A 23887-nucleotide genomic window follows, 5' to 3' on the forward strand; every position below is an offset into this window, starting at 1 on the left:
TATTGAAGAGAAAATAGAATCATTATTAGATTCATATAGAAGAAGACTAGTTTCTATGGACTCCATCTCTTTGGTTGATGCCTTTTGAGCATGGATATATAATAAAAATACAAAGAAAGATAATAAGTTGAAGTGTAGAAAAATAGTTGCAATTGTCAAGGTCTATCCAAGGTTTATTTTGATTCCACCACGTATATTAGACAAGTTTTTTGATTGTTTCTTTTCAAAGCTATTGTTAGATAAACCATTTTGTGACATTCAAGTTGATATTGGTGATGATAATATCATAGTAATTTCAAATTGGGGGTCACTAGATTATGTTCCATGGCACGTTGAATGAAGAGTGGATGTACAAAGTAGTGATGGTAGTTCTAAATCTGCAAGTGAGAACAATGTAATGGGTCCTCATAACATTATACAGAATGAATGGAAAATCATCTCACAAATGAATCATGGTCAACTAATGGAGATTTTTGAAGTTGATATGCTAGGAAGAAGGAATATGGATAGACAACATAGTTGGTTAGAGAAATATAGGTCAGATGAATATACTTTAGATGCAATGAATTTTATTGGTAGAATGAGAGAAAATGGATACACTCTAAATCTTCAATGTGAACAAGAAATCAATAGTAGTAAATTGGGTGGAACATAGAAAAGGGCAGTTGATGTTATTATGACACAATATAATGGTGGTGATACTGTAACACCCTTGTATATGATAATTCAGGGTACAACTGGTACAAGAAAGTCAATATTTGATTGGTGCAATCAATAAATTTTTAAAAGAATCTTCATTCCCTAACCATTGTCCACTGTTAATTCTAGCACTGACAGGAGTGGCTGCATACAATATAGGTGGTTCAGCTATAAATTCCAAATTGAAGGTTAAAATAAATGATTTTAGATAGTTGGAAGGAATGCATTTGACAAGTTTCCAAGAAGAACTAAGTCATATAAGATATATATTAATAGATGAAATGAGCTTTCTTGGGGAGAAATTGTTTGAGAATATAGACTCCAGACTTCATCAAGCATTTCCTTGAAATTCTCATCTTAACTTTGGAGGTATTCTTATTTCCAAATTAAAATTTATGTAATAAAGAAATGAAAAATAAGAATGACTATTTTTTTTATTACTGAATTGCTACTAAATATTTGATATATCTTTTTAGGTATCTCACTAATTTTGGTTGGTGATCTTGACCAACTCCCTCCTGTAAAAGACAGGGTAGCATATGATAGTAGGAGACGTGCAAAAACACTATGGAAAGACTTCAAGATTTTGATTACATTGGAAAAATTTTATAGAGAAGAGGGAGAGAATCTAGATTAGTATAAGTTTCACTAGTTGGTCACAAATATTAGAGATGCTCAACCAACAATTAATGATTGGAAATTACTAATGTCACGAAAAAACATGCAATATTCCAACAATTTTAAATGATGATTTTGACAAAAATGTTCATTTATTCTCTACAAATAATAATTTCCACAAACATAATCAAAGAAAACTCCATTATCTTCGAGAACCAATTGCATGTGTAATTGCTACAAAGTTGTCAAACTATAGTTCGCTAGATGATAATTGTGCAGATGAACTTGATATTCAATTATTGATTTCAAAGAGATCAAGACTCATGCTCACATCAAACTTGTGGATAGAAGCAGGCCTTGTAAATGGAGCTTTGGGTTATGTTGAGGAAATAGTCTATAAGCCAGGTAGTGCACCACTTCAACTACCATTATATGTAATGGTAAAATTTGATGCCTACTCTAGCTTTCCATTCAATAATGAACACCCTCAAATAGTACCTATTAGTGTTGTACAAAGAGGTTCTACCACTTAGATGCTATTGAGACTAGCATGCGTGCTAACAATACATAAATCACAGGGTTTGAAATTTGAAAAAGAAATAATCGATATCAGACCAAGAGAAAGAACATGAATGACATTTGTTGCAATTTCTCGTGTAAAGTCACTACAACATCTGAGGATAATGCCATCATTTTCTTTTGATCAGTATGAGAAAATGAAGAATGGAAAACAGTTAGAAAAAAGAAAAATTGAAGAAAATAGGCTAAAGGCTTTAGAAATAAAGCATCATGATTATATAGTTTAATAAGGTCTTTTCTACAATAGTTAAATTATATGCATTTCTATATAGACATGTTATAAACATAGCACATATTATATTTGAGCAAAGAATACAACATTGGACAAAAAGTTAATAAAACAAATATGTTATTACTTTGATGTTCATCGTTCTCAATGCAGGTTGTACTTATTCTATAAATTCTTTCTTCTTTTATATAACAAAAACAGTTGGTAAAGATTTACCAAAAAAAAGGAAATTGGAAAGTTTAATATTCTCATTCAATATTTTTTTATTATTGTTAATTATTATTTTTATTTAATATGCTATTAGAAGTTAACATGGTAGAATAAATATTATTTATAGAATAGACAGAAAATATAATTTGTCTCTTTAATTTATTTTTTTGATTTCTAGATATTAGAAGGAAAAAAATGTTGAGGCAAAGAACAATTAAAGTTGATGACACATATCATCATTTTGAGCTACAAACAATACACACTCAAGAAAGAAAAAATTATTTATCTTGTAAAAGACATCTTTTAGAAATAGGGCTATTGAAATTTTATCCACTAGTTCTTCAAATTTTGGTCACTTCTACCAAGTTCCTAAATTTTCGCATTTGGTTTTTTATGAAGATTGTGACCCCATAGAGCTTTTTTTTGTTCCTACTAAGGTTTGGATTGAGCAATCTCCTTATCCAATGGATTCTATAGAAAATGGTCATATTTGGTTAGAAAAAATGCTTTTGTCTCCACAAACTAGTACTCAAGTTCTAGCAAACTATCATTATCATGGTCAAATTTTTAGATTGCGGTTTGGTGGATTCCAGAACACCCTATGGAATCAATTTGTGGTAGATAGATAGGGATCTCAAGGGGTCTTCCCGACTCCGCTAATCCATGAAAGAACAAGGAAGATTATTGCAAACCAATTACCATCATGGACACAAACTACTTGTGATTTTCAAAGAATAAGGCAAGGAGTTACACCACACGATGTTTGTGATGTAGAACTTGTGAGGCCTCACCCCGACCCTTCGTAGCCTTAGTTGATACTTTATATTTTTGTTACTCACGACTTGAGATGTCGAGACATTATCAGATACTTGAACATATCGTATTATTTCATGTTGTGTGATGTTATTTTCAGATATTTGATGTCCATCATTTAATGCTTTATGTATATGTATGTTGATGAATTAAGTAAAATGTAGGATTAACACATTAATTTTGGAACCTTTATGATGAAGGATATAAGTAGGATGCAAGAAACCCTGATTGATGTATGTTTCAATTTATGTGAATTTTTTCTACGTATATATGTACATGTGATTTTCGGGACTACTGATGTGTGCAATCAGTTTGCCGATATTTTTAGCCGAGGAAACCAATGGAGGAACAGAACTGATCTCTATGTGTTAATTTTGAAAATCTTGTTGTTCATAATTCAAGTATTGTATTGTGAGATGTATGTATGTATCTCTCTATGTTCAGTGAATGTTAATGTTTGTAACTATGTTCTTTTAGTGTCACTTGACACTCATGAATTGTTGCACTCTTTAGCATGCTAGTTAGGGTTAGCTGTGTAACCCATGGACCTAAGTCGGTTTAAGTTAGTGTAAGTTTGCTAATTGGGTTCTTAATCGAGTTTAGTCATTCTTAATCCAGATTAGTGCTTAATCTGCATTTTAGAGTTATTAGTTGGTCCTAATTATTTCCTAGCTTTTGTTTGGCTCTAAACCTATTCCTAAGACTTTAAATCATGAAATTATTATACCCAAGGGGTATGGGTATGGGTTGGGGGTCTTTTCCAACCCCTAAGCCCCTTTTTTTTACTTTTGAAGCCACTCAAAAAGTCTCTTTTTGCTTTAGTGCGAATATTGACTATGGCTACCATGAGTTTCATTACCCCACCTCCACTTAGTGTTTAACCATAGTGTGGGTTGAGTTAGGAGTTTCTAGAATTGTAAGTGGGTGGGTGAAGTTATTGATCCTTTTGGGTGGTTGAGTTGGAGGCTTATTTAGAGGCCTTTCTGGGACTAGTTCGGGTGGTTACCTAATCTCTACATTTAGAGAGGAGTTTTGAAGATTGAAGCAAGGAAAGGGAAACTCTACTCAAACTTGTTCATTGCCATTACCTCTTGTGAAGGTAGGAAATTCTCATCTCCCTTGTTCAGTTTCCATGTTTGTTTCATGTTTATGCTACCTTGTTGTTGTTTGAATGTTTGTATGGTTGTGGGTATGTTGGGAAGATTTGAAAACCACGTTATTTTTGGATGATTTCCTTTCATGTTTATATTTGAAATTTTGAGATTTTCTTGCATGGGTGTTTTGGTATTACTCACCCTTGGATAGGGCATAAGTGACCAATTTTGGGAAAGGTCTGTTTAGTCAAACTCCAACTAGTGTAGAGTCTCTTCTCAGGATGAGAAGAGGGAGAAAGGGTAGGGTGTTATGGGACCCTACCTGTCAGCACAAACCTTGTATGATTATGGTATGTTGAAATGGAAGAACAGAAGTTCTTGGTATATAGCCCCGATTGGGCATCTGTTTGGTGTTGTGCTTGACTTCTCCTAGTTAGAAGAATCCACCTTTCCCTAGTTTTGATTCATTGTCAATCCCTTTGTGAAAACCTTGTATGAATATGCATGGTTGAATTGTTTTTGGGTCATGCTTGTTGTCACCTGATCAGATTCTGTTTCCTCCACAGATCGTAGAAATGTGTTGCAAAATTTGATATGGAACCCTTGATGAGGGTCATGAAGAAAATTTAATTTAAGTGATGTAATTCAGGATTGAAATCTTATGTAATTTGTATCTCAAAATCTTGTTTGTAATGGAAACGAAATCGGGTTTTCTTCTTGATTCTGTCTCGGCTAAGCCCTTGAATCAGGTTTGCCAATAAAAAATTGGTGTTGAACATAATTACTTGTCTTGTGATTTAATTGTAATTTTAAATTAGATGGATGCATATCAAAATAAGATTTAATGATGATGGTTTAAATTTAGCAAAATTTTCAAGTTCCTTATATGTTCAAAATGAAAACTATGTTGAGGAAAGAAAAAAATAATTATGATTTATAGTTCAATTCAAGTTGTTTGAGAAATCAATAAATCCATGGTTTGAAAAAAAAAATGTTTAAGAGAGTAAAAACTCTCTGTCTTTTGTATGGGAGACTCATTTTAATGGTTTTGGACAACAGAGAATATTCTCAAAGATTCTCCAAATTTATATTTATATATATCTTTCTTTAATGATATAATTTCCTTATAGCTTCTTTATATTAAAAAAAAAAAAAGAAAATAAACTAAATATCCTAAGCTACCTAATAATCTTTTTGTCTTAAATACCTTTCAATCTTCCCATGGGCGTCATTTTTTAAAAATTCTTTAAAAATGTTTTTTTTTGTATTGAATGGTTTAGCAAGTCAAAGTGTACATGGGGGGGTGACATCACCCTGCCTCCCATGTCCCATCTCCTTTCATTAGCTCAGCGCTCACCTCATTGCTTTGGATGGAAGTTGAAGTATTAAAGTTTTTTTTAAGTCATGGCAATCAAGTATTTTTTTTAACTTTTGAAAATCTCCTCCAAATCTTGCTGAGCACCCAACTTGGGGGCTTGTCCTTGCATGGATGGGAAATGGGGTACCACTAACGCAGGGTCAGTGAGCTTGGGCAGTGCGCCCAACCTTTAGGAAGCACCCATTTGGGGAGTAGAGTAGGGGTGTAGGGTGCTGCAGTGGCAGAGAAGAGAAACGCTATAGGAGGAAACATTGTTGAAAATGTAATAGAGAATTTAATGTTATGTTTTAAATGCTTTTAGTTTTTGAAGTTTGTAATAACGTCCTACATGTGGTGGCGTACCTAGAGTAGCAGTTCGATAAGCTCTCCAGATATAGCCACCTAGGACTAGGTGTGTGGATCTTAAATTAGAATAGTTTTTTTTAGTTCGTAGGTGGAGTGTTTAATGATTTTTAGAATCCAATAATAGGTAGTAGGCAGTTTTTGGAATATTCCTTATTTAGAAAACGACTGTCTAATATTGGTAGAAAAAATGTTTCAGATTCTTATCCTTTTTTTGGATAGAAGACATTCTTCTTTTCTAATATAAGAAGAAAACGTTTTACATCCTTTAATAAGGAAAAGAAAGTCAGTTTTAAAAAAAGAGCCAGTCGGCTATGTAAGAATGAATCGAATTTGGAGAGATATGGAATGTTTTTTTTATTTTTGTCTTTGTGCAAGTTTTCGATGGTCTGAGTTTTGAATGGATTTTTCTTATCTTCTCACTGGAAACAAGTTGATAGTTTGCAGAAGATTAAAAAGTTTTGTTTACTGAATCTAATTTTAGTGTGTGATCCTGAAGGTTGTAGATGCCCCTTGAAGCAACTTAGTTGAGTGACTGATTCCTCTTGAGTTTTCCAAGGTGTGGCTCTGCATCATTTTTGGTATCAGAGCTCAGCAAAAGGTTTGGAAAAAAGTAGTTGTGTATATGTTTGTGTGATTGTGAAAGATTGAGAGAAATAGTTTGAGAAGAAGTCTAGGAGACTAGATAAGAAGAAAATAACCTAGCTGAGGAATAATGGAAGAAGAAGAAGCAGAAAGACAAAGCTATAGCCAAAGACATTCTATATTCCGAACAAAGTGCAAGTGCAAGAATAAGGTATGCAAAGTTATAGTTGACAGTGGTTCCTTTGAAAATATAATCTCAATAGAAATGGTTGAAAAATTGAATCTTCCAAGAGTACCTCATGATTTACCTTACAGAGCTTATGGGTTAGGAGATGAACAATGGATTGATGTGTTTGAAAAGTCATATGTTTCTTTTAATATTGGACCATATTTTGATACCATTGAATGTGATATTATGCCTTTAAAAGATTGTCACTTGATTTTGGGAAGAGCGTGGCAATATGACAGGTCAACCATATATGATTGTAGAGAAAACACATATATCGTCAACAAGAATGGGAAGAAGATGGTTTTGCTTCCATTGAAGGATGATACAACATGGAAGGAATCAAGAAGTATAGGTCTTATTGATAGGATAGCATTTCCAATGCATGATGAAGTGAAAGAAATTTTGGTAGAGGCAAATGAAACTACAGAGAAGGCAGCCATAAAGAGTGTAGATGTATGTGAAGTTGGTATAAAAATCTCAACAATGATAGATGTAAGTTGTCCTTTGGAAGGGAAAGAACCTAAAGAGCAGAAAGAAGATAAATTGCAGCAAGTAAATGTTGATGAGAAGAATAAAGAGGAAAGTCCTATGGGATTTGAGTGTGAACAATTTGTGGTTGGAACAATAACATGTCCTTTGAAAATAGAGAAGAGTACAATGTTGGAAGGTACTCCTATGGAAAAGATTTTGGAGGCAACTGATGAAGCCTTAAATATGCATAATGAAGAAAAATGTCAAGAGGAATGGCATGAAGATGAAGCTAAGGAATGTGTAACAGAAAGTTCTAAAGAAAAATCTGATTTATGGAAAAAATTTGCAGCCATTGTGGGAGAATGGAAAAGGCATGGCAGTAGTATGGAAACTTAGCTTGAAGAAGAAAGGAAAGAGTGCAATACTGTTATTGTTCTTGAGAAAAGTTGTAATAAGAAAGAGATATTTGAAAGTGAGATTACTACAGAAGATCAAAATGATGATAAATGTTTAATAAAGGAAGAAGACATAAATACGATTCTTAAGATTCAAGATGTGAAACTGGTTGATAGTCAAGAAGCAGATAAGTTTATGGTTACTATTGATGAAGATAGATATGATGCACATTACATGGTGTATAAGGAAGTTCATATTCAAAAAGAGAACTCAAATAATCTTAATGTTTATGATATGTTTTCTTCTAATAATGTTTATGTAGGGATGCAGATTTCATGTATAGTGAATCATGCTGGAGAATTTTCTGTGACATTTACAACATTAAAGAATCAAAGCTACAAGGTGGAGAAGTTGGATATTATGCTCATCCTAGTTCAAAGAAATTGGAAAGTTCGAAAGAAGAATGAGATTCATTTCTACAACACATCATCTCAAGAGGACTTGAGATTCATTCTACAAGGGAGTATGATGCAGTGGCAGAGAAGAGAAACGCTATAGGAGGCAACACTGTTGAAAATATAATAGGGAATTTAATGTTATGTTTTAAATGCTTTTAGTTTTTGAAGTTTGTAATAACGTCCTACATGTGGTGGCATACTTAGAGTAGCAGTTCGATAAGCTCTCCAAATATAGCCACCTAGGACCAGCTGTGTGGATCTTAAATTAGTATAGTTTTTTTTAGTTCGTAGGTGGAGTGTTTAATGATTTTAAGAATCCAATAATAGGTAGTAGGCAGTTTTTGGAATATTCTTGACTTAGAAAATGACTGTCTAATATTGGTAGAAAAAACGTTTCAGATTCTTATCCTTTTTTTGGATAGAAGACATTCTTCTTTTCTAAAATAAGAAGAAAACGTTTCACATCCTTTAATAAGGAAAAGAAAGTCAGTTTTAAAAAAAGAGCCAATCGGCTATGTAAGAACGAATCAAATTTGGAGAGATATGGAATGGTTTTTTTTATTTTTCTCTTTGTGCAAGTTTTCGATGGTCTGAGTTTTGAATGGATTTTTCTTATCTTCTCACTGGAAACAAGTTGATGGTTTGCAGAAGATTAAAAAGTTTTGTTTATTGAATCTAATTTTAGTGTGTGATCCTGAAGGTTGTAGATGCCCCTTGAAGCAGCTCAGTTGAGTGACTGATTCCTCCTGAGTTTTCCAAGGTGTGGCTCTACATCATAGGGGGGATAGAGTATAGGTAGTATAGGATATAGTTAGTGGTTAGGTTAGTGGTTAATAAGCTTAGTTGTTAGTATGTTAGTAGTATATTGTTAATTTTTAATTTGTGTTTTATTTAATGTTTAAAATAAGTTAGTGATTAAACTTTTAGATTAGTTAGAAGTAGAGTTAGATAGGGTAGTTAGTATATGTTAAGTTAAATTACTATCTTTTTATTAGTAAGTAGTTAAGTTAATATTTGTTTTAGTTTTAGCATGTTAGTATTTAAGTTAGTTAATTTATTAAGTTTTATGTTTGTTATTGTTTGCTATTTGTTAAATATTAATAATTCTAGTTAATTGATTAATATGTTGTTTTAATGTTAATTTTTTTTAAAGATATATGTTAATTCAAAAAGTTTTAGTTTAAAATTAGTTTAGTTTAGTTGCTTTTATTTTGTTAGCGTTAGTTAGTAGATTAGTTTGGTTGCTTATAAAAAGTATTAAATTTAGAAAGTTTCTTTTAGTAATTTAAAATCTATAGTAGATATAATGTTAATTAAGTAATGGTTATAATAAGAAATCTATTAGTCTTAATTTAAAAATTATAGATGTAAGTTAGTTTCAATTTCGATTCATTCAATTGTTAGGTATTATGGATATAATCGTTAATTTAGATTTGATTTCTTTTAATTAATTTTTAATTGTATTTAGTTTTGGTATTGAAGTAAGTCTAAATTTTTGAGTACTAATTAGCTTTAGACTTCAGGTTATTGTCTATTTAAATTAATTTTTAATGTCGATGTTATTTGCTTAGTTGTTTCATTAAACTAATTTTGTAGTCATCTACATCATTTTTTTTTTATATAACTTTTACTATAATGTTGTATAAGAAATGTAAGAACATAAGTTTATCGATATCAATCTTATAACAAAAGCTTCAATATCTTAACGATGTAATCGTCCTCATGTTTTTAATCTTAAGACATTATGGAGAGAACATTTACTAAAACTACTATCACAATCATTTCAAACTTAGAGCATGCTTAATTATTAATCATTATTCAAAAAAATTTGTGTGTTTTTGCCCTCATAGTTTGGGCATGACAGAACTTATGAACATCTCTATTGGTTTGATATTTTAGATCCTATAGGTTCTTTTTTGTTTCAATAAAACAATGTTCAATTTGATGATGATAGTTATTCTAATTAGAGCATTTATCTCTCTATTACTTTCCAAAAACAATGTAACTTTGATGTTACTATAAAATTGGTGAACATTCCAACTATCTTTATATGGATTATATATAAAGTTTATTAAAAATATTACAGTTTACATTCACATATTTTATATGTCTATTTTATTTTTACAAATATATGATTTATATCCTTTTGGGTGTAATAATTTGATATATGGTAAGTTTCAACATTGATTCATGGGAATATAACATTAAGGGGATAAGAAAAACTATGAGTGGAGAGCTTTGGAAAGGGAGGGAAGACAAACTTTCAAAATTTAAATCCTGATCAAGGCAAGATTTCTCTAGAATGTTGGAATCGGGCCCCTGTCTTGGGGCAGATGTTGGAGCAGGAGGACGGTTAGGAATCTTTGAGTATAGGGACTAGGCAAAGAAAGATGACGAAGACCTAGATGCTCCCCCCAAGGTTTTGGACAAGATTCCTTTTGTTCCCAAGGTGGGCCTTTCAGGACCTGTTCAATGGTTGTCATTTTTTGGTGTCAAGCCTACAGTTAAGTCCTCATTCCTAACTTCTACTCTGGTGGGAAAGTTTATAGGGTCAAGGCCTAATATAGATATTGTTAGATATTTATTAAGAAGAAATGGGCTCTCAAAGGACATGTCTTTGTCACAACTATGGAAAAAGGATTCTTGTCCTTTGACTTTTCTTGTCTAAAAGACCTCACAAACATCTTCTGTGAGGGACTGTGGATGGTTGGTCAGTCCACCCTAGTTCTCCAGAAGTGGACTTTGAAGATGAATATGAATGACTCATTCTTTTAGCAAGTACTTGTATGGGTAAGGCTTCTATAGCTTCTCTTAGAATTGAGGATGTTTTTGTAAGGGTAGCTAGCTCCTTTGGTGACCTCCTTTAATTGACTTGACTATAGCCTCTAAAAGATGCCTCACCTATGCTCGTATTTGCACATGGGTAAGGGAAGGACTGGACATGTTGGAAGTTGTGACATTCCATTCAAAGCTAGCAATGCATGTCAAAAAAATAATTTATGAGATGGTGCCTTTTGCATTCTTTCTCTATTTTAAATTAGGACACAAGGCCAACCACTATCCAAAAGCCAAAGCAACCAAAATTGAGAGGCAGAAGAGTAAGTTTATTGCTAACTTAGGGAAAGATAACAAAATGGTTTGGAAAGAGAAGATGACCAAAATCCTAGAGAACTAGGTAGAGGATGTAGGAAAGATGAAGACTCTTGAGCAAGAAGAAGATTTGAGCTATGCAGGTAGTAAAGAAGCAAAGGAGTTAGAAAATGGGGATCAGGAGAATAATTCCCAAGACTTAGAAGTGACAGATAAAGATTCATCGTCTATGAAAGAGAAAGTAGCCAATAGTTTGGGGGAGCCTTGGATGGTAAACAAGTCCATGTTAGAACCTATGGAACCAACCAATGGAATAGGAGGACAAGATAGTGTCCCCCCTCTTAGTGCAGGAAGTAAAGGAGAAGAGGTGAGCCAATTAGGAGAGGGGCTAGAGATGACAGTTGAGGTGCACAATCAAGAGCTCTCCTTGGATCTCCCTTTGGATCATTAGATGAATTCACAAGTTTCCTCTAATTTGGGGATGAATTCTTTGGAATTGATCAATAACTCTTCCCCAGAACAAATTTTGAAATGGGAAGAATGGATAGATAGTTGTTCTCAAGAAAAAAAAGGAAATTGGTCTATGGTTAAAAGGAAGAAAAATTGTGACCATCCCCTAGTGTCACCAGCAACAACCAGAAGTAGGGTCAAAGCTAATGTTGGGGTAAAACCTAAGACATCAGGTAGAAAAAGTTTGAGCTAGGTAATGCAAGAGGAGGCCACAAGGAACTTGGGTGATGGGAGCCAAAGAACCATTAAGGAATTCTCTATTAAAAAGAAATGAAGATCATATCTTGGAACATAAGGGGTCTAAATGGTGCCCATAAATAAAAAAAAGTTAGAAATTTGATTAGAGATCAAAGACCTAATTTTCTACTGATCAAAGAAACAAAAATAAAAAAAGACATGGCAGGGAAGTTGTCTTTTAGTAGCAATATGAGTAGTGAGTCTATAGACTCAGAGGGAGCTACAAGGGGGGTGCTTATGCTCTTCAACAAAAAGGATTTCCATATATCCACAATGCTAAATGAAGGTAATGCTCTCCTTTGTAAAGTTTTTCATATCCATAGTGGTGACACTTGGTTTATCTTAAATGTGTATGCTACCAACTCCAAAAGGGAGAGAAGGGTTTTTTGCCAAAGATTCTTGATGTTATTCAAAGTAGTAACATTAATAAAGGTATTATTATATGGGATTTCAATACCCCTCTCTTAGATGATGAAAAATTAGGTGGGTTGGCCCCAGATTAGGATAGTAAACTGGATCTTTCAAATTTTATTAACAGACTGGCCTTTATGGATGTTGATCTTTCAGGTAGGTGATTCACTTGGCCAAATAGGTAGACTTGAGAAGATTGTATCTAGGTTCATCTTGATAGAGCCCTCATTTCTCCAAACTAGATGCAAACTTTCATGTGCAGACTCTCCCTTCTCCCTAGAGTTAGATTGGATCACTCGCCCATCTTGCTCTCATTTAGCTCTCTGATGGCCAAATGAAACTTCCCCTTCCATTTTGAGAAGATGTGGATTTCCCACCTGGATTTGAATGCTAAAATATCTTCTTGGTGGAACATACAAGTGGAAGGTATGACTATGTTTGAGATTGCTCAAAAATTGAAAAATGTGAAAAGAAATATCAAAGCCTAGAACAAGATGGACTTTGGGCATATCTACTAAGACAAGGAGGTGAAAATAGACCAACTTCAAAAGGTCTAGGAGACAATACAACAAGAAGGCTATAATAATCAGAATAGGATTGAAGAAAGATCAATCCTTATAGAACTCTACAATATAATATCTAGGGAAGAGTACTTTTGGAAGAAAAGATCTAGAATTGATTGGCTTAAAGAGGGGGATCAGAACACAAGGTTCTTTCATCTTTCTACCTTAAAGAACCATGCTAATAATAGGATTTCAAGCATAAAGAAGGGTCAAGTCATTTTTTCTAATGATAGTAAGATTGTGAAGGAGGTAGTGGAATAATTTTGATCAATACTATATAGGGACTCTTCGCTATAATTGAAATACCAGGAGGAAATTCTAGCTTCAATCCCCAAACTATTACTTGACCATCATAATTCCATGTTGAAGGCAATTCCCACTATGCAGGAAACTAATCAACCCCTAGTTTCACTTCCAACTAATAAAGCCCCAGGAATGGATGGATTTCCAACTTTCTTTTTTTGGAATTATTGGGAGGTGGTCAAAGGGGATGTGGTGAAGGTGGTGCGAGAATTTTTTGGGGCCAAGAATCTATTGAAGGAACTCATTGCTACCTTCATGGTGCTTGTTCTGAAAACCTGGGGGGCTGATTTGATGGATAAGGTCAAACCCATTAGCCTATGAAAATCCTTTTAAAAAATTATTTCAAAATTGTTGACCATCCGGATTCTCAAGGTTCTCTCTTTGATTATGTCTCTAGAGCAAATGAGCTTTGTCCTAGAAAGACAAAATCTAGATTCAATAATGATGGTTCATGAGGTGATCCATTCCTTGGAATTAGGGAAAAGGGAGGGCTTTCTCCTCATGTTGGACCTATCCAAATCTTATGACAAGGAGTATTGGGACTTCCTTAAGGCTATTCTCCTAGCTTTTGGATTTGATGCCCAGGTATGCAAACTCATCCTTCAACTTGTCTCCACCCCCTCTCTTGCTATTATAGTCAATGATGTTGCCTTTAATTTAATTTTCCCCTCGAGAGGGCTTAGACAGGGTGATCCTTTGTCCCCTATTCTTTTCATTATTATGGTAGAATGTATAGGGAGGTTAATTCAAAGGAAAATATAGGAAAGGACCCTACATGGTCTTAAGCCATCTTCTGGACAGGTCTCTTTCACCCATCAACAATTTGTGGAGGACACAATTCTAGGTGGGGAAGCCATGGTTTAGGAGGCTTAAGTGTTAAAGAACTTGTTAGAAACCTACACGAGGGGTATAGGCCAATCTATCAATTGGGAAAAATGTTTAGCTTTCTTCATTAAAACTCCTAATGATCGATAAAGAAAGATTGCTCGAATTCTTGGATGTGGAGTGGGATCTCTCGCAGCTAGTTATCTTGGAATGCTCCTGGGATCGAGACCTCTAGAATATTTCTGGAATGGTATTATTGATAGATTTAATAATAAGTTTTTAGGTTGGAAAGGAGCCACCCTTAGTTAGGTAGGAAAATGTACCCAATGAAATCTACTCTCCAGAACCTCCCAACTTATGCTCTTAACCTTTTTGGGATTCTAGTTAAGTTTGTAGACAAAATGGAGAAAATCCAAAGGGACTTTTTTATGGTCAGGACTCAAAGAAAACAAAATATATCATTTGATGGCCTGGGATAATGTCTACCTCCCCAAATGTTATGGTGGTCTGGGATAATGTCTACCTTCTCCCTCTACCAATATTGTCCCATGTAGAAAGAGCCCTAGAGGATTAACATCTAATCCTATGGAACATAGGGAGGAGGAGTATAATGATGATGAGGAAGAAATGGAGTTAGAGGATGAGAAGATGGAGGAGGATGTTAGTATTCTACCTAGGAATCCCAAGAAGAGGAAGGCTAAAGAGGATATGCCTCTGGAAAGGAGAAGCAACAAGACACTAGAGATTCCTGGCCCCTCCCCTTCCCTCTCTTCTCCCTATAAGAAGATAAAAGAGATTTTGGTGGAAGATAGTGGTGAGGAGGTAAAAAAATAAAGGAGGGCATGGAGAAACTTTAATACCAAAATGACAAAGATGGGGATAGTCAGAGAGACAATGAATCCTCAAGTTCTCAAAGAAAAGGAGGAAAAGCTACTTCATTTCGAGGAGCTCATAGATCCAACTTTGGTAGCAATTTTGGATAATGCAAGGGAGATAGGGCTCAACCTTCTCAATAATACCAAAAACAATATGATATACAACTTCTACTCAATTAAGTGGCTATTCCATGAGATTGAAGAGCTCAGGGAGAAAAGGAGCCAAGAGGAAGGCCAAAGGAAGAGAAAAGACCAAGATTCTATAGCAAACCAAGAGGATCATATTTCTAAGGTTGAGAAAAGGGTGCAAAGGATGGAGATATCAAAGCAAAATCTTGCTAATCAAGTTATTGAAACTCTGAATATTCTTAATGAGAACATCAACAACCTAGGTGAATCTTTGAAAAATGTGGGCATTGGTGGGGGAAAGGATGAAAGGGGCAATGAGGAATCTAGGTAGACTGAGGAGGAAACAAATGTGACCAAGTGCCTAGTGGAACATGCTACTAATCTGAACCAGGAGTGCATGACTATGGAGATCCAGAGTGCTAATGAAGTAGCTAAAACCATGAAAGAAACTGATAGGAAGACTGAATAATTAGGGTTTTATTTCCTATCCTGTCCTTTTGTCTATCAATCTATTGGCTTTTGTTGTTTGGTTGTTGGCGTGTCTTTTGTTTTGTCCTTATGTAGGTAGAAGTATTGGGTCTAGACTTTATTTAATATTATGATGCTAGCTATTTTGTAAAAAAATTTGGGTTTTAGGATCCTTGTAAAACCTATTTTTCTTAATCAAAAACATTTATTTTTTCATATTAAAAAATTACATGGATGTTTTCAAATGTTTTAGAATATTTTTATTAATTATTAAAAATTTCATAAGTTGCATTAATTATGGAAATAGTTTTTCATTATCTTTTTAGTTGACCTCTGTTATACGTTACATTCATTTTTCTCAAATATATATTTTACATATATTTTTCCCTTAACCTATGTCTCAAACTCAATATGATTATTATTTTTCAAATAGAATAAGTGCTATGTTTATACCATGTCTATATACAAATGCATATTATTTAATAGTTGTAGAAAGGACCTTATTAAACTATACAATCATGATGCTTTATTTCTAAAGCCTTTAGCCTTTTTTCTTTACCTTTTCAATTGACATATGTTATCTTTAGAGTTGACCTATGTTATGTGTAACAACTATTTCTCTCAAATATATATTTTACAAAAAAAATTCCCTTGATCTATGTCTCAAACTCAATATGAATATTATTTAACAGTTGTAGAAAAGACCTTGTGAATATGAATATGTCACAAATGCATATTATTTAACACTTGTAGAAAAGACCTTATTAAACTATAAAATCATGATGCTTTCTTTCTAAAGCCCTTAGCCTTTTTTCTTTAGCTTTTCAGTTGACATATGTTATCATTTGAGTTGAACTATGTTATATGTTACAATCATTTTTCTCAAATATATATTTTACAATTTTTTTCCCCTTGATCTATGTCTCAAACTCAATATGAATATTATTTTCCTTCTTGTCATTTGGTTTTCCTATATTTGTATTATATTTCCATGTTCAAGAATTATTAAAAAATGGATTTATTAGATAATGAATCTAAAATTATTGCACCAAGTGTCGTTGTTTCTTTAAACTCAGATGGCTCACCTCAAACACCAATCAATAAATGTGAAAAGTCTGTACTACAATGTTGTTACCAAATGATTCAATATTTTGAATCTACAAAGTTGTCAGTAGATTATGTTTTAGACAATGATATTTTACGAATGCAGATTGTTGTGGATACGATATAGGGGATGTTTAATCAAGTATCTTGATTTCTAGAATATTTGGAAGAAGTGCAACACGATCATAATGAGAATGAAGGCCATAACACTATTCTCATTGGTGACTATTTTATAAGGTCATTGCATCGTAATAATTAGTTTGTATCATAACTTTTTATGATACAAGTTGTTCACAAATATGTTACAGTTCAGATCCATACCCGAGAGAAAATACCATAGTATTGAAGTATATATACATAATCAATCATGTTTATGTTTCATGACATATGTTAGACTTTCATTTGGGTTGAAATTGAAACGCATATGTTTTTTGTTATATTCCATGATTAGTAATTTTTATAGCTGGTAGTTGTGTATTGAAGAGATATAGATTATTTTATACAATTTAAAAATAATCACATTATTGTTTAAATAAAAAATATAAATAATATTTACAATTAAAAACTCATCCACCATAGATATCAGATATTTTCATATCTCATATCTATGGTGGATGAATGTTTTCCTTCCCATGGTGACAAAATAGAAAAAATACAACTTTATGTGCTTATCACTTCATTTCGATGTTTCAACATTATTGTACATTAGTATTTGGACCATCACAATAAAGTATTAGAGAACAATGTATTTGACTTTGGTGTAGAGTATATCCAATTTTTAAATACAATTATGGTGAAACAATGGTAATGAAGTATTTTTAATGTACTAATAATATATAATGAACTAGGAGATGTAACTTTTTAGTTTTACTCATAATAGTATTTTATTTAGTGTTTATTTTATTTAGTTACATATTTTTTTAAAGTTTTTAAAACATTTTTAGTTTCACTCATAATAGTATTTTATTTATTATTTATTTTAATATAATTTTGAAGTTTCAAAGTTTACATCTTTTTAGTTTCACTTGTAAAAATAAACAAATCTGTCACTAAAGTCACTTACCTAATCCAACCATTCCCTAAACTCTTAAATGCAAATACTATAGGTAACCAAGTGGCTCTATGTAGAGGACGATGAATGGATGTAGTGGATCTTGAGAATGGATAGAGATGTAATGTGAAGTGTGCCTTCTTGAATTGTTCTAAGGTATACAAAGTTTACATATTTTGATTTTCTCCTACTATCTCCTTATTTTCTCTAATCCTCCCGCTCTCCAGTCACCTCCAAATTTCATTCTAATCAAAAGCATAATATTAGATTTTGAATTAGTTTCAAATTAAAGTCACACATACATAGAAAATATTTTGTTAACATTTTTATGTGTGACTTTAATTTGAAACTCATTCAAAATCTAATGTTATGCTTTTGATTAGAATGGAATTTGGAGGTGACTAGAGAGCAGAAGGAATAGAAAAAAGAAGGATATCGAGGGAAAAAATATAAATATCTAAAATTTGTATACCTTAGAACCACTAAGCTATGTGCCATTGTCATATTATAGAAAAATTCAGTAGAACTATCCACCCTGTTAGAGGATTTACAAAAATGGCTACTAAACCAACTTTGTTAAGAGATTTAAAATTCACTGCTACAATTGTCGAAAAGTAACAATGAGTGACCTGAATGAGATGCAACTGATCTTTGCTAATACAGATCTCTATTCTGCTTCACTAAATCATTACTAATTGAATACAACTTTGCTGGTCCTTAAGGATATCTTATCCTTCTTCAAAATTCACTCACACTTCCTCTCCAACAATCAACTCACTTTCATGCTCACTCATTCATACATCCATTCATACTTTAGAATTCACAACTTGACCTTTTATTTATACATTACAAATTGTCAAGTTGGCTCATTTACAAGTAACATTTACCAATAAACAATACATCAGTCAGCTACAAATATTACATGAAACATTTAAACTTTATTTCCCAAAATAATGAAATCCTTCATTGCTCGACTTTGCTCAGTAAACACTGCTCCATAAATGATTTCCAATGTTAACCAAGTGAAGCTTGGTAAACACTACGAACTCTACAAAATCCTTTGGAGACTGAGTTAACTCAGTAAGAACTAATTTTCCTTCGTTGACCTTGTGAACTCGATAGAAACTGTCTTCACAGTGTAACTATTAGAAATGCTTAGCAGACTTTGTAATTCACTTTGCTGACCTTCTGAACTCGGTAGACTCTTTCTTTTGCTGATATGACACTTGTGTAACATCAAAGATGACACACAATTGATCAATTGTATCCAACAACATACTATATAATTAAAGACTACCTATTAAAAAATAAATCTAGATGTGAGAGACTACAAAAATTAAAGACTGCCAATAATTAAAAAATAAATCTAGATATGATAGACTAAAAAATATTATTGTTGACCAAATGATTAATCTAATGTTATATAATAAATTAAGTTGAAAGCATACTTTTAGGAAAATTGTATCATCATAAATTTTCCTAATAATTCTAGATATGACACACTAATAAAATTAGTGTTTGATTTAATTTTTAATGTGATATCAACACCTAGATTCTATTTCAATTTTTTTAAATAATTAAACAATAGGTTTTCTATTAAACCAAAATGAATGATAATACAAAACCAAAATTAAAACTAACGCTAACCTCAATTGATTAAAAATCCATTTTGAGTGCTAACCCATACATTCAATTAGGTTAATTTTTTTATACTAAAACCTAATTTTTATTCTTTAAATAATCCTATAAAAATTCAATTATGTACACACACGCGCACACCCACCCACACACACACACACACACACACACACACACACACACACACACACACACACACACATTTATTTTAAACAGAGAGAGAGTACATTGAAAGATAGAGGCAAAAATAAACCAAACTAAACTCTAACCACAAAATAACCCTAGCAAAAAGTGCACCCTATTAGTGATTAAATGTTAACCCAAATTGAATCATAACCTTAAACCTAATAAACCTATAAATGATAATGAATCCCAATCATAATAATAAATCAACTAAAAATCATATCCTTAACACTAAACTAATTTTAACCCTAACTATAAACCTTAGTAAACTCAAACTCTAAACCTACTCAAAAGCCTTCACATTTTTTAGTATTAAACTAACATTAAATTAGACCTGTTTGTCTTTTTTTTTACATTATAGAACTATACGAGTTCATATGATAAAATTTATGTAGTTATATTATATTATATAATAAATATTAGAATCCTATTCTTTTAACATCTCCTTTGGATGCTACTAGCTATATACATATTATATATTTATATAATATCTATAGAGAAAGATGAGATGTATCAAGGCTTTAATTTACACAAAGAAATACTCATATTAAAAAATTAATCTCTCTCTCTCTCTCTCTCTCTCTCTCTATATATATATATATATATATATATATATATATGTATGTATGTAGGTATGTATGTATGTATGTATGTTTGTATGTATGTATGTATGTATGTATGTATGTATGTATGTATGTATGTATGTAGCTAGCAAGCCAATTTTATGAGTTTGATAAATAGGTCTAATTTAAGGCATCAATAAGATTGTAGTTGCTTCGTTCAATATTTAAAAAAAATTGATGGTTTTAGATTTTGATTTAGGGATAATGTTTAGGAATTACTTGGACTATTTAGTTAGGTTTATATGGTCATGTTCAATTTGGATTTCATTTTACTATTAGGATTATAATTCAATCAAATTCTAGAATATGATTCATTTTTGCTTGTGTTAGGTTAAGATTATATATAGAATCAAACTTAAGTTTTAGATTAAAATATTGGACCTAATTGAATGTATCATTTAGTATTTAATTATGGTTAGGGATAGCTTCAATTTTTTTTATTCCATTAGTGTTCGAATTTTAATAAATTTTAGTTAATGGTATAATTTAATTTAATTTATAATAATGTAAGTTAAGGTTTACTTCTATTTGAAATAAGTTTACAATTTAATTGATATAGCATTAAATTTGGTTTAGCCATGTGTTTAACATTTAGTTATGTTTGGATCTTGAAATAGATTTAGTTAGTGAATTAGTTTTGAACATATCAACCAATTATATGCAAGCATTTTTACCTAGTTTCAATTTTTCTAAAGTTTTAATATTTTTTATCAATGTAATATATGATTTAAATATATTTATCTCCATTATAATTGGTTCAATTCTTTTGGTCTTACAAGACCCCTTTTCTCGAAGCTCCCACTATATTGCATTTTTAACTGCAAGATTTTCACAATGTCTGGATACACACACACACACACACACACACACACACACACACACACACACACACACACACACACACACACACACACACACACACACACACACACACACACACACACACACAAGTATTACATTCACAAACTACTATTAATAAACTACTGCATGAAGAATATATCTCATATTATTTTCTATTTTAATGCCAATATTTCTTGTTTAAAACACAACATATTTTTTTAAAATGTATATTTGATAGTCTCTTTTTAAAATTTAAATTCTATATTCATATTTTAAAAAATGATAATATTAAAATTGAAATACAGGCACACTTAATTTAAAATTTAACATTATCATTTAAAATTTAAAACATTACTATTTAAAATTTGTTTTTTAAAAATTTAAAACATTACCATGTCAAATTTGTTTTATTAATTGTTGATGAAAAATAATAATTAGCAAGTTATATATTACATTTTATTTAATATTTTACCATGCATAGTGCATGGTAAAAAAATTGTTCAACATATGAATTTAATTTCTATTATATTATTTTATAATACATATTATACAATACTAAAATATTACATGGTACGAAATGTGATAATTGTATTATATATTTTCTATTACAACATGAGCAAGTGCATGCCACTACATGGCACTTGTTTAATGAAGTAGTCATACGTTTATTATATAGTTTTTGTCAAGCATTGTAATAAGGAATTCATTAGTTTAATGTTAGGGGTAAATTTTATAATGTGTTAACTACTATTTAGTTCAAGATTAGGGTTCAATTTTTTTTAGAGAAGATTTAAAAATAATAGAGGGCTTAATTTCTTTTAGTATTATCCATTAATAAGGCTTAATCTAACTTGTTGCAAGGGTTCTATTCTGTGACAGTGGTTAGTTTTGATCAGATTGGGCATGCTAATAGTAAATGATCTATTTTGGTAGTAGGGTTAGAAATATTAAGGTCATTTTTTTAGTTTCATTTGGTTAAGCATAATTTAAAATAAAAAGAAGTGTTTATTTTGGTTCCATGATAGAGTTATACTTCAATTTGGTTTAACAATAAATTTGATTAAAGGTTAGAATTCAATTCAATGGTCATGTTAATATGATAATATTTTCATCAAATTATGGTCTAAAGGAGTACTATGATTTTCATAAAATTATCCTAGATCACAAAAAATCAACTTTTTTTCTTAAAATATGGCATTAACTTGTCTAGGGTCAAAACAAATAAATCCTTGACAATGAAAAAATATATAAATAATAAATTTTTTACTTTATTATTACAATTTTATTAATGTAATTTGACAATCTATTCATATCATTGTACTCCACTTCTTATAATAAAATGTTTTTTTGCATTAGAACTTTAATATTTGTTATTGCCAAAACAATCTAATTAATGTATGTTGTAATTGATGTATTTTGTAGTGTAATAGCTTCCTTTATGTTATAATAGATTTCTAAACAAAACAAGAGATGCAAAGCATCGTAGTTCCTGTCATATGTTTCATGATTATAGTATTGTGGAGTGTGGCAATAAAGGGTTGAGATGGAGGATAAAACTTTTTAATTTGAAGGAATGCAAAATGTATTAGAACAACATTATTTGTATCCTTTGATCTTTTAGAAGTTGAACCATCTTTAAACCATATTAAAATTAATTGTAATTGTACATAGAACTAAAGAACTAAAGATAGTGGAGAAACATTGACAATTACACTTTGCATTAATGTTTGTAGTTGAATGTGAGTAGATAAGTTATAGCTCTTACCAAGTGCAAACATTACTTCTTTGTGTCATTATAATTTTAACATCAACACCTTTACAAAAAAAAGTTACAAAACACTCTAAAATTGGTTAAGACGACTGGATATTAAATGATATTGTATGGCATGCTCAACATAATACAAGGTTTACTTTTCATATTTGAATGAATTTGATGTTAGGAATGCTTTTGTAGAATAACCAAAGAACAAAAATATTGATTTTTTAAATTATAAAACAAGAAAAATAGGTCATACCTTCGGTCTACTCTGAAATTTATCACAATCAATAGTGGTTTCTTAAAAAAAGCTAGTATAATCTATACATATGTAAAGAGAAGAAATTAAGAGCATTATAAATGTCTAATGACACAATTTAATTTAAAAAAAGGGTAAATCTAAACTCTATCATAGAAAAATAAAAAGTATATAAGAATTTTCGAACAAAATTGAATTATTTAACTTCAAAAGTTTTGAGACTGGAAAGAGTCTTCATAAGCCCTTAAGAAATGTTTTTCAATTTCACTAAATAAAATTATGCATACATTACAAGGCAACACATTTTTTTCATTATTGGTTTTTTCCATGAGAAGCCTTGAGATAATAAATAAATTTTTTAGAATATTAGTTTGAATGCAATTATAAAGTTGTCATAAATGTCTTGTAATGTGTTGTGAATAAATGAATCATTGAGATATTGTACAAGGTTAAACAATACCAACCAAAAGCCCAACAAAAGCATAAACATGTTATTACTAAATTCTACATATAGAAAAGATATCCACAATTTGAATTGCTTATTTTTTGTGTCTTGGAGTCTACAGTACAATAAATTTTATTTTATTTTTAGCATGTTTGCAATGTAAGAAATTAGAAAGAAAGTGTTTATTCTTAAAGAAAGAATTATATGATTGAAAAACTAGTGAAAATAAAAATTACAAAACAAAAATAATTTTTTTACAAATATTTAACATCAAATAATTCTTTATTTTAAAAAAAATACAATTATTTATCATCTTTATACACTAATTTTATTATTAAAAAAATATTTAATCAACAACTTGATACCCAAAAATGATATAAGATATTATAAATTTTAAATACATAAACAATAAACATAATTGTATGTACAATATCTACCATTTTAAAATTCTTTGTTACATTATTTAGTTTTTATTA

This window comes from Cupressus sempervirens, chromosome 1, assembly GCF_028749045.1.
Source record: "Cupressus sempervirens isolate cs-2001-9-10 chromosome 1, ASM2874904v1, whole genome shotgun sequence".
NCBI classification, from domain to species: domain Eukaryota; kingdom Viridiplantae; phylum Streptophyta; class Pinopsida; order Cupressales; family Cupressaceae; genus Cupressus; species Cupressus sempervirens.